The sequence below is a fragment of the Dama dama genome, chromosome 11 (genome assembly GCF_033118175.1).
Source record: "Dama dama isolate Ldn47 chromosome 11, ASM3311817v1, whole genome shotgun sequence".
In the NCBI taxonomy this organism is placed as follows: domain Eukaryota; kingdom Metazoa; phylum Chordata; class Mammalia; order Artiodactyla; family Cervidae; genus Dama; species Dama dama.
Window position 1 is genome coordinate 36,672,415 of NC_083691.1, and position 13,692 is coordinate 36,686,106.

Below are 13,692 nucleotides of genomic sequence, written 5' to 3' on the forward strand. Positions count from 1 at the left end.
ACTATCACCAGAGCCTGAGCCAAAGTCACCCCTCATCTGAACTCTTAACTGGCCTTCCTGTTTCTCCCCTTGCTCCCTAGAGGTTATTCTCCACACATAAGTCTTCAGTAGTTATCCTTTGAACATGTAAGTCAAGTCACGACACACTTCTTTGCCAAAGCACCTCCTGGCTGAACAGCTCTCTCAGGAACAAAAACCTTACAATGACCCCACACATTCTCATCTCCTGCTGCTCCTCCTTAGTCACCCCATTCCAATCATACTGGGGTCCTGGTTATTCCTCCATCACCCCTGCCAAGCACTCGCCACAGGGCCTTTGCGTGTGCTATTATTTCCACCTGAAAGTCTTTCCCTGAGGTAGCTGCCTGTCTCACCTCCCCCTGCTCACATCTCACCTCACCTTTCCAGAGGACTTCTCTGGGCTGCCCTTCCCCTTATTCTGCTCTGTTTCTCTTCACATCATTCATTAGCACCATGGAGATTTTTATACATCTATTTGTCTTCTCTCTCCTCTCACTAGAATATAACCCCCATGAGGACAGGAACTCCATTGGGTATCCTTAATACCCAGTCCAAGGCTTAGCATGTTATCTCACTCAACAAATATTTGCCGAATAAGTGTCAGGTCCCAAAGTATGACTTTTATTTGGAGAAGCAATGGGGAGCCACTGAAAACTTTGGAGGAGAGCAATTCCACACAGCTGGCTCCAGAACAGTCTTCTCGGCAGTGATGGTGAGCTGTTGGAACAGGAGAGAAACTGTTCAGACTGGAAGTCAGAACATCTGACAGGTGTCTCCACTACACCACAGACTCTTCAGCAGGCCAGTCACTTCATCCCCATTTGGGTCAACTTTTTTTTCTGTGATAACAATGAAACTAACATTGATCTGAGTGTTTATATTGGGTTAAACACTTCAAGTGGCCCACCTCACTTAATCCTTCTTATAACTCCAAGATGTAGGTGTTACTATTGTACCTACTTCAGAGATGGAAAAACTGAGACAAAAAGATTTATGGTACTGTGAGGAAGTTGACAAGCCTGGATCCCAACGCAGGAGGTCTGATTCCAGAACCGATGAGCTGGATCTCATGATCGGCAAGCCACCCTCCCACCACTAATAGTCTCTAATACGGAGAGGTGGAGAAAGAGAACACGAGAGAGCTACAGAGGCTACCGCAATTGGCCTGATGTGAGAAGCTAAACAGGACCAACTAGAGGATGATAAGTCAGGGCTGGATATGAGACGGGCAGTACCAAACAATAGTCCCACAGTAGTGGGAAAACCATCACAGGCTTGTGAGCCCACTGGATGCGGGTGGAGAGAAGAGGAGGCCAGAGACGAGATCAGCTCTGAGAGCTCTAACCTGGGTGGGGAGGAGGGTGTGGGAACATGGGACAGGAGAAGATTTGGTGATGAGCCGAGGAAAGTATTCGTCAGGCTTCTCCAGAGAAACAGATCCAACAGGAGAGAGGGAGAGATGTTAAGCAATTGGCTCCAGCAAGAGTGGATGCTCGAGTCCAAAGCCTGGAAACTCCGGCAGGCTTTCTAGGATAGCATCTCGAGGAGAATTTCTTCTTTTTCAGGAAACCTCACTTGAAGTTTTCAAATGATTGGATGGGGCCCACCCACACTCCAAAGGTCACCGGCTTGACTCCAAGTCTACTGACTTAAATGCTTATCATATGTCTATAATACCTTCACAGCAATATCTAGACCGGTTGCTTCCAAACAACCGGGCCCCATAGCCTTGCCCAGCTGACACCTGGCATTTAACCACGGCAATGGGCTCGTCCTCAGATGTGCCAAGGGTACAGAGCCGGCCGGAGACCCAAGGGCACCTCCAAGAGGTCATTTCTCTCCAGTGAGGGGCTGGGACACTGGCTTCCCTCCAGATTTGCAAAGGTCAGACTGTCCATCTTGATTCCCCCTTTCCTCTTCTTAGTTTTCCAGGTCCCTGAGGCCTTGTAGAAGCTTCTTCCTTCCCACTATTATGGCTGCTGTTATTATCCTTCTTAATCTTGGCACGAGGATGCCCTGGCTGGCTTCCAAGAAGGAGAATTACTTTCTGTCTCCCTTACACTCTCCTGTTGCTTTTAATTGGATGCAGAATATCTTGTCTTCTTTCTCCAGACAGACGCTGGAGTGTGGACTGTAATGGTGTAAGAGGCCACCCTGCCTTGGCTCAGAGATGAATGAGGCCGAGGATGGGGTGACTCGGGGTTATCCTGGCCGTTCCATGGAGACATTTGCTTCTAAGAAGATTTCTAATGCCCTTGTGTCTATAGCTTCTCAGAAGGGGGGCTGGGCAAGGATCACAAAGGGTTCCAGTCCTGCCTTGGTCACTAATGTGTCAGATGACGGTGGACCAGCCTTTCCCAATCTCTGGCCTTGAGTTTCCACCTGTGGTACGTGCTAAGTTGCCTCAGTTGTGTCTGACTCTGTGTGACCCCATGGACTGTAGCCCACCAGGCTCCTCTGTCCATGGGATTCTCCAGGCAAGAATACTGGAGTGGGTTACCATGCCCTCCTCCAAGGGATCTTCCCAAACCAGGGACTGAATTCGCATCTCTTATGTCTCCTGCATTGGCAGGAGGATTCTTTAATACTAGCACAACCTGTTCCCACGCTGACCTGGCTTATTTCCAAGCTGTCTTATGGCTGAACCATTCCACCATGCCACTGTGACCAGTAATTTCTATCATGCTCATGTATAGACCAGGAACTGGCCTGAGTCAGGGCATGTGAACATGTGCAAAAGGACTCAAGGGCACACCTGGGAACCAAATCCAGGAACTTCAACTCCATTCAGAGCCCCTTCTTCTCCAGCCATCCCGAAACTGCCCACCTGCTGAGTGCAACTCCAGGTAAGGAATACACGACACACTGCGGCCAGTTCACCCACACAGCACACACACCTGCAAACACAGCAAAAGCTGACATTTTATGAATGCAACTCTCCCTTTCTGCTTCTACTGCTTTCTCATTCAATCCTCCATGCATTTAAAAAAAAGTACAGTTCAGGGATGCGTCAAAATCCATGTTAAACAAACTCTCTGGGTCACCTCCCACTGAACGGGACACCCACATGCTCTCACCAAGAGCTAGAGACAAGCTCTGCTCTCAGCATTCTCCTGTGCTGAGGTATCACAGGGCCCAGTCGAGAGAGCAAACCTGAAAACTCGGCAGTCCTAGGCCAGCGCACAGGGAGTCTAGACAAAAGGGGTCCTGGGTGAGATCAGCTGACTGTGGCTACTTCAGAAAGAAATCTGGTATGTGGATAATAGTGACTTAACACTGTGTCCCCAGCCTTCCTTTCGGGACTGGATTAGAGTATCTATTGCCCATTACCTGTGTGTCTCTTTCTCACCACAACTTCATGTGCCCACACTTTGTGGTTAAAATAGGAACCGAAATGAAATTCACACCCACCATCGTATACCTGTGTTCACTGCACACCTCCATAAATAATAGTCTTTGCCTCTAGAAGGCTTTAGGCAACAAATGCTGCCTGAGGGATGTGACACGCTAAGAGGGTTATGGTATGTGTGTATGCATGTGCACATGTGTGTGTGTGGGTGTGTGGGTGTACATGGGGGCAGGGTGTTGCATGGTGACACCCTTCTCAGATAGCAGAGGTTTGCTGAGTCCATCACTCAAATGTATGCATTGAGGCATGGAACCCATACGAACGTGCCTATGAGCCAGATCCTCTTCTTCAGTGTTTATTCTCCTCATTCTCACTGTTACCTGTGTAAACTTTTTCTCATCTCCCTCCTGCGCCCCACTGCGGACGTCTGACCTCCTCACCCATGAGACTGCCCAGGGAGACAGGCATGAGTGTGCCTGGCCTCTATGAGGAGGCTTCAAAACCAGCACTTAGCTGCCATGGGCTCCCCCACACTACAGTCACTTCCTTCTCCAAGATGATGGTCCTCTACCCCCAGGACAGGACGGGCAGAAGCTGCCACTCGGCCCAGGTCTCCATCCTCCTCTGCATCTCAGCTGGAGCCACAGCGGGTCTGGCTCCGGGGCCCAACATGACAGAGCCCCTCACTCAGCCCTGCTGGAGGGTGATTTCAACACCCCAGGGCTGCAGGACCGCTGCCTCCAGCCAGGCCCGATGACTGGACCTGCACTGTCTGTCCTTCTCCCCCGCGTCTCCCACACATAATAGGCTGTGTCAGAAATACTGCTCCTGTATTATAAATATGCAAAGCTTGGGAGGCAGCAGGCGACAGGGATAAAACACTAGGGATTATTTACGAGTCTCTGGCTCGAACGCTGGGGCTTTATTTGCTTAATGAATGGCCGGGGCCAGCCATCAGCCCTGGGATTTATTTGTCACGGGGAGCAGAAGACACTAGGATGTGGAGATGTAAAAATGACAAATTCCCCGACTCTGCCAAGGTGGTATTTCATTGCCACGATGTCTAGCGGGGAAAGGAAGGTGAGGAGCGGGAAAGGACAGCTCACATGCTAAGTAGCAGCGGGTGGAAAGGAGCTTACAGTTGAGGGATCGGCTGTGTTAGAAAAAAAAACCTGAAAGCACTGCTTTTCCGAAGGCAGGCGGGGGGGCCAGGATTGAGGGCGTCTGTAGCAGGTCTCACTTGTTCCTATAACCCTCAGCTCCCCTGGGTGCTCCCTTTGTGCCCACGCATCAAATTGCCCCACCGAGGAAAACTAACATGCGTGAAGGGAAGAGTATTGGCCCAGAAGAGTGAAGGCCCGGCTCTGAGCTTCTCTTCAGTAACTCAAGAGCGGTGTGACCTTGAGCAAGTCACTTCAGCTCTCTGGCTCTGTTTTCTCATTTGCAAGATGAAGTGTTGGATAAGCTCCGTGACTCTCACACAAAGAACCAAAGTCAGGAACAGCCAGGCTGCCTGTTCACGAATATTCTGCCCCATGCCCCCCACCACATTCACTGTCACAGGTGCCTCTGCCACCTCCATCACCCCCAGTGCCTCCACCACCATCATCCCCAAATGCCTCCTCATGGCCACCAGCATCCAACCACCCAGTCCTCCAGAAGCACCTGCGTCCCCTGGCAGTGAAGCCATTCGGGCAAAGACTGGTCTTTGTCTCCTTGAGTCTCTCTCCATTTCATTCATTTGGAAACACAAAGTGAAAGTGAAAGTTGGTCAGTCGTGTCTGACTCTTTGCAACCCCATGGACTGTAGCCCACCAGGCTCCTCTATCCATGGAATTCTTAAGGTAAGAATACTGGAGTGGATAGCAGTTCTCTTCTCCCAGGATCTTCCCAATCCAGGGATCGAACCCAGGTCTCCTGCATTGCAGGCAGATTCTTTACCATCTGAGCCACCACGCATGCCCAAGAATACTAGAGTGGGCAGGTAGCCTAATCCTTCTCCAGCGGATCTTCCCGACCCAGGAATTGAACCAGGGTCTCCCGCATTGCAGGCGGATTCTTTACCAGCTGAGCTACCAGGGAACAGAACCTCTGACTTTCAGCTAGTCATGCTCACCCAGCTAACGACTGTATTTCCCAGCCTGCCTTGCAGCTAGATGGAACCACCTAATGAATAGAAGATGAGTGGATATTATGTGTCTAACGTACAGATCACAATCTTTATAAAGGAAATGGGCTGTCCCTGCTCCTCTCCTTCCCTCTTCCCCCACCCTGGGACATGGATAGGATGCTGGTGGCCAGTCTCAGCCGTGGGGACAAGGACAACACACTAGGACATGGAGAAGTAACACAACAGCTGGGCTCTCCATGTGTGTTCACACTGTGGATCAGGGCCTACCTTGAACCACCTCTGGACTGTTCAGAGAGAGAGGAAGCAGTGTCTATCTTGATGGAACCACTATGATTTTTTGGTCTCTTATTATAGCAGCTCAGCCCATATCCTAGTAGATACACTTACTGTCCTTCCCGGAAGAGAGCCGTTCTCTGCTCGGGGCAGCCAGAGTGCACCCACTCTCTGACAAGCACCCTATAAGGGCAGATCATACAGACTGTAACATGTGCATCTTCCAAACAGTGAGCAGCTGGAGCACTTGGCTGTGTCCTCTTCATTCTCAAACTGTACCAGCTTGTTGGCACAGCTCTCGAAATCACAGTGCATTCAAACATGGTCGTATGTAGTAAAAGGAAGTCTTCACATGCCCTGCCTGAGCCTTGAAAAGAGCTGCCACCCTTCAAATCTCATAAGGAAATGGGGCTTCAGGTGCAGGATCTTAGCTATACATCCCGACTTATAACAAGGGGCGGAGGCTCCCTTCCTTTCCCCGCCAGGAGAAGGAGCAGCATGGGGGTGGAACACACCCTGGGTAACGTGTTCTGGCTCCAGTAAGTGTCCTCCAGTTGGGACTCGCTGTCCCTGGCATTGCCCAGCTGTGCCCTGCCCCCTCCAGTTCCTGAGAGGAACTCCTTGGAGCTGCCATACTATCTGCTGGGGAACATCCTGCCTTTAGAAGGAGCCTTCTTCGTCCTTCAAAAAGGCCATGCTTAAGCCATGATGGACTTGGAGAGGGATGGATGCCCAGGGCCAGACTCATGAATACAAAGAAATCCTTCAGGTCTATGATGTTGAGACCAGCTCCCTAAAGTGGGTGACCAGTCAAGGGCTCAGGCCCAAAGCCCTTCTCAGAAAGTCTTCTGTACCCACAGTCCCTAGGGAACTTGTGGGGCTGGCTGGTAGGGGGTTTACCCACTTGAGATGCCTCCAGCCACTGACATCCCAGAACTTTCATTCCTACCTGAGCCCAGGTTGGGGAAGAGGAAGTCAGGGTGTGGGGATCGGGTAGGGAGACCACCGTGCAGGGCTCCAGGATGTCTTGAACAGCAACCAAAGGCAAGGCAATTTTCATTTCCAGGCTTCAAGAAGTAGACAATGCCAGCAGTTCAGGGTAGGTGAGCTTGACTTTTGCTGCTTTTATTTTTCTGGTGCCTGCTGAGGTCCAGCATATTAAGAAGCATCCTGAGATGGGAGGCCAGTTTGGGGGAGAATGGAGACATACCCATGTGTGGCTGAGGCCCTTCACCATTCACTTGAAACCATCATAACATTGTTAATCAGCTATACCCCAATACAAAATAGGGCTTCCCTGGTGGCTCAGATGATTAAGAATCTGCCTGCAATGCAGGAGACCTGGGTTCGATCCCTGGGTCAGGAAGATCCCCTGGAGAAGGGTATGGCAACCCATTCCAGTATTCTTGCCTGGAGAATTCCACAGACAGAAGAGCCTGACAGGCTACACAGTCCATGGGGTCCCAAAGAGGTGGACAGGACTGAGAGACTACACTTTCACTTCACTTTCAATACAAAATAAAAAGTTAACCAAAAAAAAATCCTGATACACAGGAATAAACAATTTCTTCATCCTGGGAGATGACCCAATTTTGCAAAATACTTTAAATCTATCTAACAGATATCAAATAATTTTCACTATCTACTTATTTCATGTCTACTTATCTTTGCACCTGATGTGAAGAGCCAGCTCATTGGAAAAGACTCTGATGCTGGGAAAGACTGAGGGCAGGAGGAGAAGAGAATGACAGAGAATGAGACGGTTGGATGGCATCACTGACTCAAGCAACATGAGTTTAAGCAAGCTCCAGCAGATGGTGAAGGACAGGGAAGGCTGACGTGCTGCAGTCCATGGGGTTGCAAAGAGTCGGACACAACTGAGTGACTGAACAACAACAATCTACTTATTTACTTTTTAACTTATTTATTCCACTTATTTGCTTACTGGAGATGACAATTCAAGTTCAGTTCAGTTCAGTCACTCAGTCGTGTCCGACTCTTTGCGACCCCATGGACTGCAGCACGCCAGCCTTCCCTGTCCTTCACCATCTGCTGGAGCTTGCTCAAATTCCTGTCCACTGAGTCAGTGATGCCATCCAACCGTCTCATTCTCTGTCCTCCCCCTCTCCTCATGCCTTTAATCTTTCCCAGCATCAGGGTCTTTTCCAATGAGTCAGTTCTTCGCATCAGGTGGCAAAGTATTGGAGCTTCAGCTTTAGCATCAGTCCTTCCAATGAATATTCAGAACTGATTTCCTTTGGGATGAACTGGTTGGATCTCCTCGCTGTCCAAGGGACTCTCAAGAGTCTTCTCCAACACCACAGTTCAAAATCATCAATTCTTCGGTGCTCAGTTTTCTTTATAGTCCAACTCTCACGTCCATACATGACTACTGGAAAAACCACAGCTTTGACTAGATGGACCTTTGTTGGCAAATGTCTCTGCTTTTTTTTTTTTTTTTTTTTTTTCCCAAAAAGGAGAGACAATTCAAGTTCCTCCCAGATAGAAACAAAGAGATGCTTTTTTTTTTTTTTAAGCATCCTGGGGCTGTGAAATTACAGAAGCAGCCCAGAGGTCCATGAAAGCACACTCACAACTTGCGTCTGCGATCTTCCAGCCAGGGGAGCTGTTGAGAATGTTCCTCTCTACGTCCCCACCTCCACCCTCCAACTCTTTCCAGCCCAGGAAGCCCCTGCTCAGCACAGGCCAGCAGCACCGCTGAGCCATTAAGGTCAGATCAACCTCCCACTGATCTGCCGTGAAGAGCAGAAGATGAGTCCTGCATTCCAGAGCCAGGAAGCCCTGCCTCGGGCAGCACTTTGCTTCACGCTGGAAAAACAGCTGGGCTCTGCCAGGCTCTGGGAGAGACGGAGCCAGGGAAGGCTGCCTCCCACACCCTAAGGGCATCACTGAATCAGTCAGCTCCCAAAGGGGCCCTGAGCTGGGAGGGACATGGAGTCCCACCCAGCCCAGGTTTAGCTCTATACTGTGATCAGCAAGCAGTTGGCTTAGGAAATGGACTGGCAGCAGGGGAGGGGACAGATGGCAGTCAAGGCGTCAAGTCACCTAAACGAGCACTGCTGGCCTCGGGTGAGGGTGGGTGGGTGGGGGGCTGCTTCTCCAGGTGCTCAGGCAGGCACTGAAACTCGGCTTTAGGGTATCTCTAGTTTGTGAGCGTTTCCCTCCTGCTCCTGTGGGTGGGGGTCCCCACCTCTATGTGCTGTATGGCCTGGCTCCTACTTGCAAACCTGCATGCACCTGTCCCCCATGGTGGCTCCCTCGTGACTCTGACACTTCACACAGTAGAACCACAACAGAGTTTCTATTTCAAAATAAAGAGCAATGACACCTCAGTGCAAGACTGAGACTGTCCCAATTCTCTCATCCAAAACCAGTCATTTAAACGAACACTCTCTCCCATGACCTATCTTTCCTTACCCTTGATGCTCCAGCTAAAATCAGATAAGGCTGCCTTTGCTTCCATCGCTTTCCACAGAAACTCCTGTGTGTAGTTCAGATACCCCATCATCCCCAAACCTGTTACCTTCTCCCTCTCCCAGCTCAGAGCTGAGGCTCTGGGAAACCCTGTCCCCAAGTGAGTTCCCACTTCCTTCCCATCCTGGCCTGCCTCTGCCCCTAAGGAGATCCATCTTCCTGCTGGCAGAGTCCTTGCCCACCCCACCACCACCCCACTTCTCTCTCCACTCCTCTCCCTGAGATAGGCAACAGGCAAGTGAGGCACAAACGTTGTTTCTGACACCAACTTCTCTCCAGAATTCCTCCCACACTTCCAACCACTAGCTCAGCCACTTGGATGGTCTCACTATTGAAAATGCACATCAGAAACAGAACGCATGATAACCGAAAACAAACCCTCATACTGGTCAAGAGTTTGAACGTTCACAAGTGGCTGTTATACCTCTTTTATGCCCATTATTCCATTTCAATCACACAAAAAATTCTAAAATGTAGGCCAGGTGAGCACTACTAGCCTCATTTTATAGATGAGGGACCTGGGGGCTCAGAAGAATAGCCTAAAATCAAATAGCAAGTCCATGATGGAGCCAAGACTGAACTCAGTCTTGCTTGTTTCTTTAGTTCTCTAAGCAAAGATCCAGACAGACATCAAATCCTATGAGGTCTTCCTTCTGTACAAATCTGTTTTATAGTAAATCTGTCCTTCCACTGCCATGGCTTGACCCTGGACTTCTGTCCCTTCTGCCGGGACTACTGCAGTAGTCTCTAGTTTCACTTTACTGATTTCATTCCTTGGCCTTTAAAATGCACTGAACACCCCAAATAATGAACACTGACTCCAGATAATCCTTTAGAATAGTTATCTCATTTTTTTTACTCTTCTAGGAAAAAAGTTTCAAGGACTTCTCCCAGCCCACACTTCAAAACAGGGTGCTTAGTCCAGCACCAGGACCTTCCACAAAATGGTACCCATCCTTGGCAGCCCAGCCTGGAGTGTTCCCCTGAGCCTCCTAAGGCTGGGTACTCCAGTCACTGACTTGAGATCTTTTTCTAGTCTTTTGATTGCTTGTCTAGTCTCTATTTGACTTATTTCTTCTTTAATCCTTATTAATTTCCTTCCATTTCTTTGATCTGCTTTTTTCTAATTTCTCAAGGTGGAAGTGTAGGTTATTGATTTGAGATCTTTCTTCTTTTCAAATATAGGCATTTGCAGCCATCAATTTCCCTCTAAGCACTGATTTATCAGGATCCCATAGGTTTTGGTATGTTGTGTTTTCATTTTCACGCTTCTCCAAGTATTTTCTACTTTCTCTGTGATTTCTTCTTTAACTCATTGGTTATTTAGAAGTATGTAGCTTAAATTCCCACATATTTGCTCATTTTCCAAATTTCTTTCCGTAATTGCTTTCCAGTTTGACTCCACCATGGTTGGGGAAATATTTTGCATGATTTCAGTCTTTTTAAATTTATTGAGTTGTTGCATAGCCTGATACATGGTTTACCCTGGAAAATGTCCCATGTGCCCTTGAGAAGAATGTCTATTCTGTTACTGTTGGGTGACGTGTTCTACAGATATCTGTTAAGTCTAGTTGGTTTCTAGTGCCCAAGCCATTTTTTCCTTGTCAGCCATCTGCTGAGTTTTCAGTTCTGTTAATTCATATATTTTGGGGTCCTGCTGTTAAGTGATTATGCTCATATTTGTTATGTCTCCCTGATCAATTTGACCCTTTTATCATTATAAAATGTTCTTGGTCTCCAAAAAAAATTTGAAATCAAATTTTTCTACTTCTGTTATGTCTGATATTAGTATAGCTGCATTTAGTTACTGTTTGCCTGTTACAGCTTTAACTCTCCTTTTACTTCTAACTGATTTGTGTCTTTGAATAGAAAATATATCTCTTGTAGACAGAATAGTGGTTTTTTAAAAATCCATTTTGCCAATCTCTGCCTTTTGATTAAAGTGTTGAGTCTATTTAAACACAGTGTAATTAGTGATAAGGTAGGATTTATGTCTGCCATTTTGCTATTTTTTTTCTATATGGATGTCTCTTTTTCCTTTATTTCTCATTATTGCCTTTTTTATGTTATATGGATACTTTCTGGTGTATCATTTTATTACCCAACTGTTTCTTCTTCTTCTTCTTCTTCATTTGGAACTATTTTTTAAAGAGTTCCCTGGAAATTACAATTAACATCTTAATTTATAACAATCTAGTTTGGATTAATACCAATTTATTTTCAATAGTATATAAAAACTTTGCTCCAATATAGCTCCACACTTTCCCCCTACTTCATGCTATCACCACCAAACAAATCACATCTTTATGCATTATAAGCCTATCAACACAGCTTTATAATTATTGCTTTGTATAGTTGTTTTCTAAATCAGATAAGGAAATAAAAGAATAACAAATAAAAAATACACTGACACTGTAAAGTAACTTTTCCTACTGCTCTTTATTTCTTTGCATGGACTTGAGTTACATCTCGTGTTTTTTACTTTATCCTGAAAGACTCGCCTTAGTGTTTCTTATACAGCAGGTCTTCTAATGACAAATTCTGTTTTGTTAACCTGAGAATGTCTTAATTTCTCCTTTACTAATGAAGGACAGTTTTTAATGAATATAAAATGCTTGGTTGACTATCCTTCTCTTTCAGCATTTTGAATATTCCAAACCACTGACTTCTGGCCTCCAAGCTTTCTGATGAGAAGTCAGCTGTAAATCTTATTGACATCCCTTGTACATGATACATCTCTCCTGCTGCTTTAAAAATTCTCTGTCTTTGACTTTCTAAGGTTTGTGATGTACCTAAGTGTGGATTTCCTTGACTTACTCTACTTATAATTCATTGAGCTTCTTGGGTGTATTGATGAATGTGTTTCATAAATTTGAGAAGCTTTTGCATATTATTTCTTCAAATATTCTTCATGTCACTTTCTCTTCTCTTCTTCTGGGACCCCATTACCCATATGCTGGTATGCTTTATGGCATCCCACAAGTCTCTTATATTTTGTCTATCCTTCTTCATTCTTTTTTCATTCTGTTCCTCAGACTGGATAATCTCAATTGACTTATTTTTAAGTTCACTGATTCTTTCTTCTGCCAACTCAAATATACTGCTGAATTTCTCCAGTGAACTTTTCATTTTAGTTATTATACTTTTTAGCTCCAGAATGGCTATTTGGTTCTCTTTTATATATATATATACACACACACACATATATATATATAGTGATATATTATTATTATATATATATATACATAATATTCCTTTACTGATGTTCTCTATTTAATGAAACAATGTTCCTATACTTTCATTTAATTCTCCTATGTCTCTTAAATCCATGACAGATCCTCAGACCTATTTCATTAGACCTGTCAAGTATGAGGTGGAAAAAGGTCCACCTTGGAGGAACTCTTTTCTCATTTATCTCCACATTATTTCTGAAACCCTGGAGGGTAACTTAAAAGATGATGCTACAGATATGAAATAGAGGGGAAAAAACAAGCATATGAATTCACAATGATTTCATCAGCACCTGTTCAAAGCCAGGCATCATGAGAGACACTGGTGATTCAATGATGAAGGTCCCAGCTCCGATGCTCAAAGAGATTTCAGCAGGAGAAAAAATTGGCCAAGAGCCATCAATGAAGTGAAATGAAGTGAAGTGTAGTCACTCAGTCGTGTCTGACTCTTTGCGACTCCGTGGACTATAGCCTACCAGGCTCCTCAATCCACGGAATTCTCCAGGCAAGAATACTGGAGTGAGTTGCCATTTCCTTCTCCAGGGGATCTTCCCAACCCAGGAGTCGAACCTAGGTCTCCCGCATTGCATGCGGACACTTTACCGCCTGAGCCATCAGGGAAGCCCTGTTTTAAAAATTGAGCCATCAATAACCAAAGGCAATATCAGGAGCAGAACCTACCTGTGCAGATTGGACATCCATTTGGGTTTACTTAGGTCATGATCTTTAGTAGATGTTTATTTCCACCTTTGTTCCACTTAACCTGTGGTGCAGTGATGATATCAATAATACCTGGCCATACTTAGACCTGTGAATGGAAGGTAAAGGTAGCAAAAGAAGGAGCCAACATCGGCGCTCAATGCTCCCATGTGTAGGGCCCTGGGCACACTTACACTCACAGGTGGTTAACAACAGGCACAAGCGACAGTAACAGGGCCTGCATGGGAGGTCTCAGAAGGCTTAGCTTCATGTCCCCTCTAAAAAGCTTCACAAGAGAAATTTAGTTTAGAACCAAGTAACAGAAAAATCTTTGCCTCTCTTGAGAAACTGATTGTTTCTCCCTTTCTGATAATAGAGTTATGATTCTTCCAAAGCGTCTGCCTGCAATGCGGGAGACCCAGGTTCGATCCCTGGGTTGGGAAGATCCCCTGGAGAAAGAAATGGCAACCCACTCCAATACTCTTGCCTGGAAA

At 46.4% G+C, this 13,692-nt stretch overlaps 1 protein-coding gene across 1 annotated transcript in view; it reads right to left on the reverse strand.

The window, feature by feature from the left end:
- The window catches only part of GALNT14 (polypeptide N-acetylgalactosaminyltransferase 14), a 220,995-nt gene that overhangs the window by 113,736 nt on the left and 93,567 nt on the right, over positions 1 to 13,692 (reverse strand). The gene's annotated exons all lie outside the window — the stretch shown is intronic.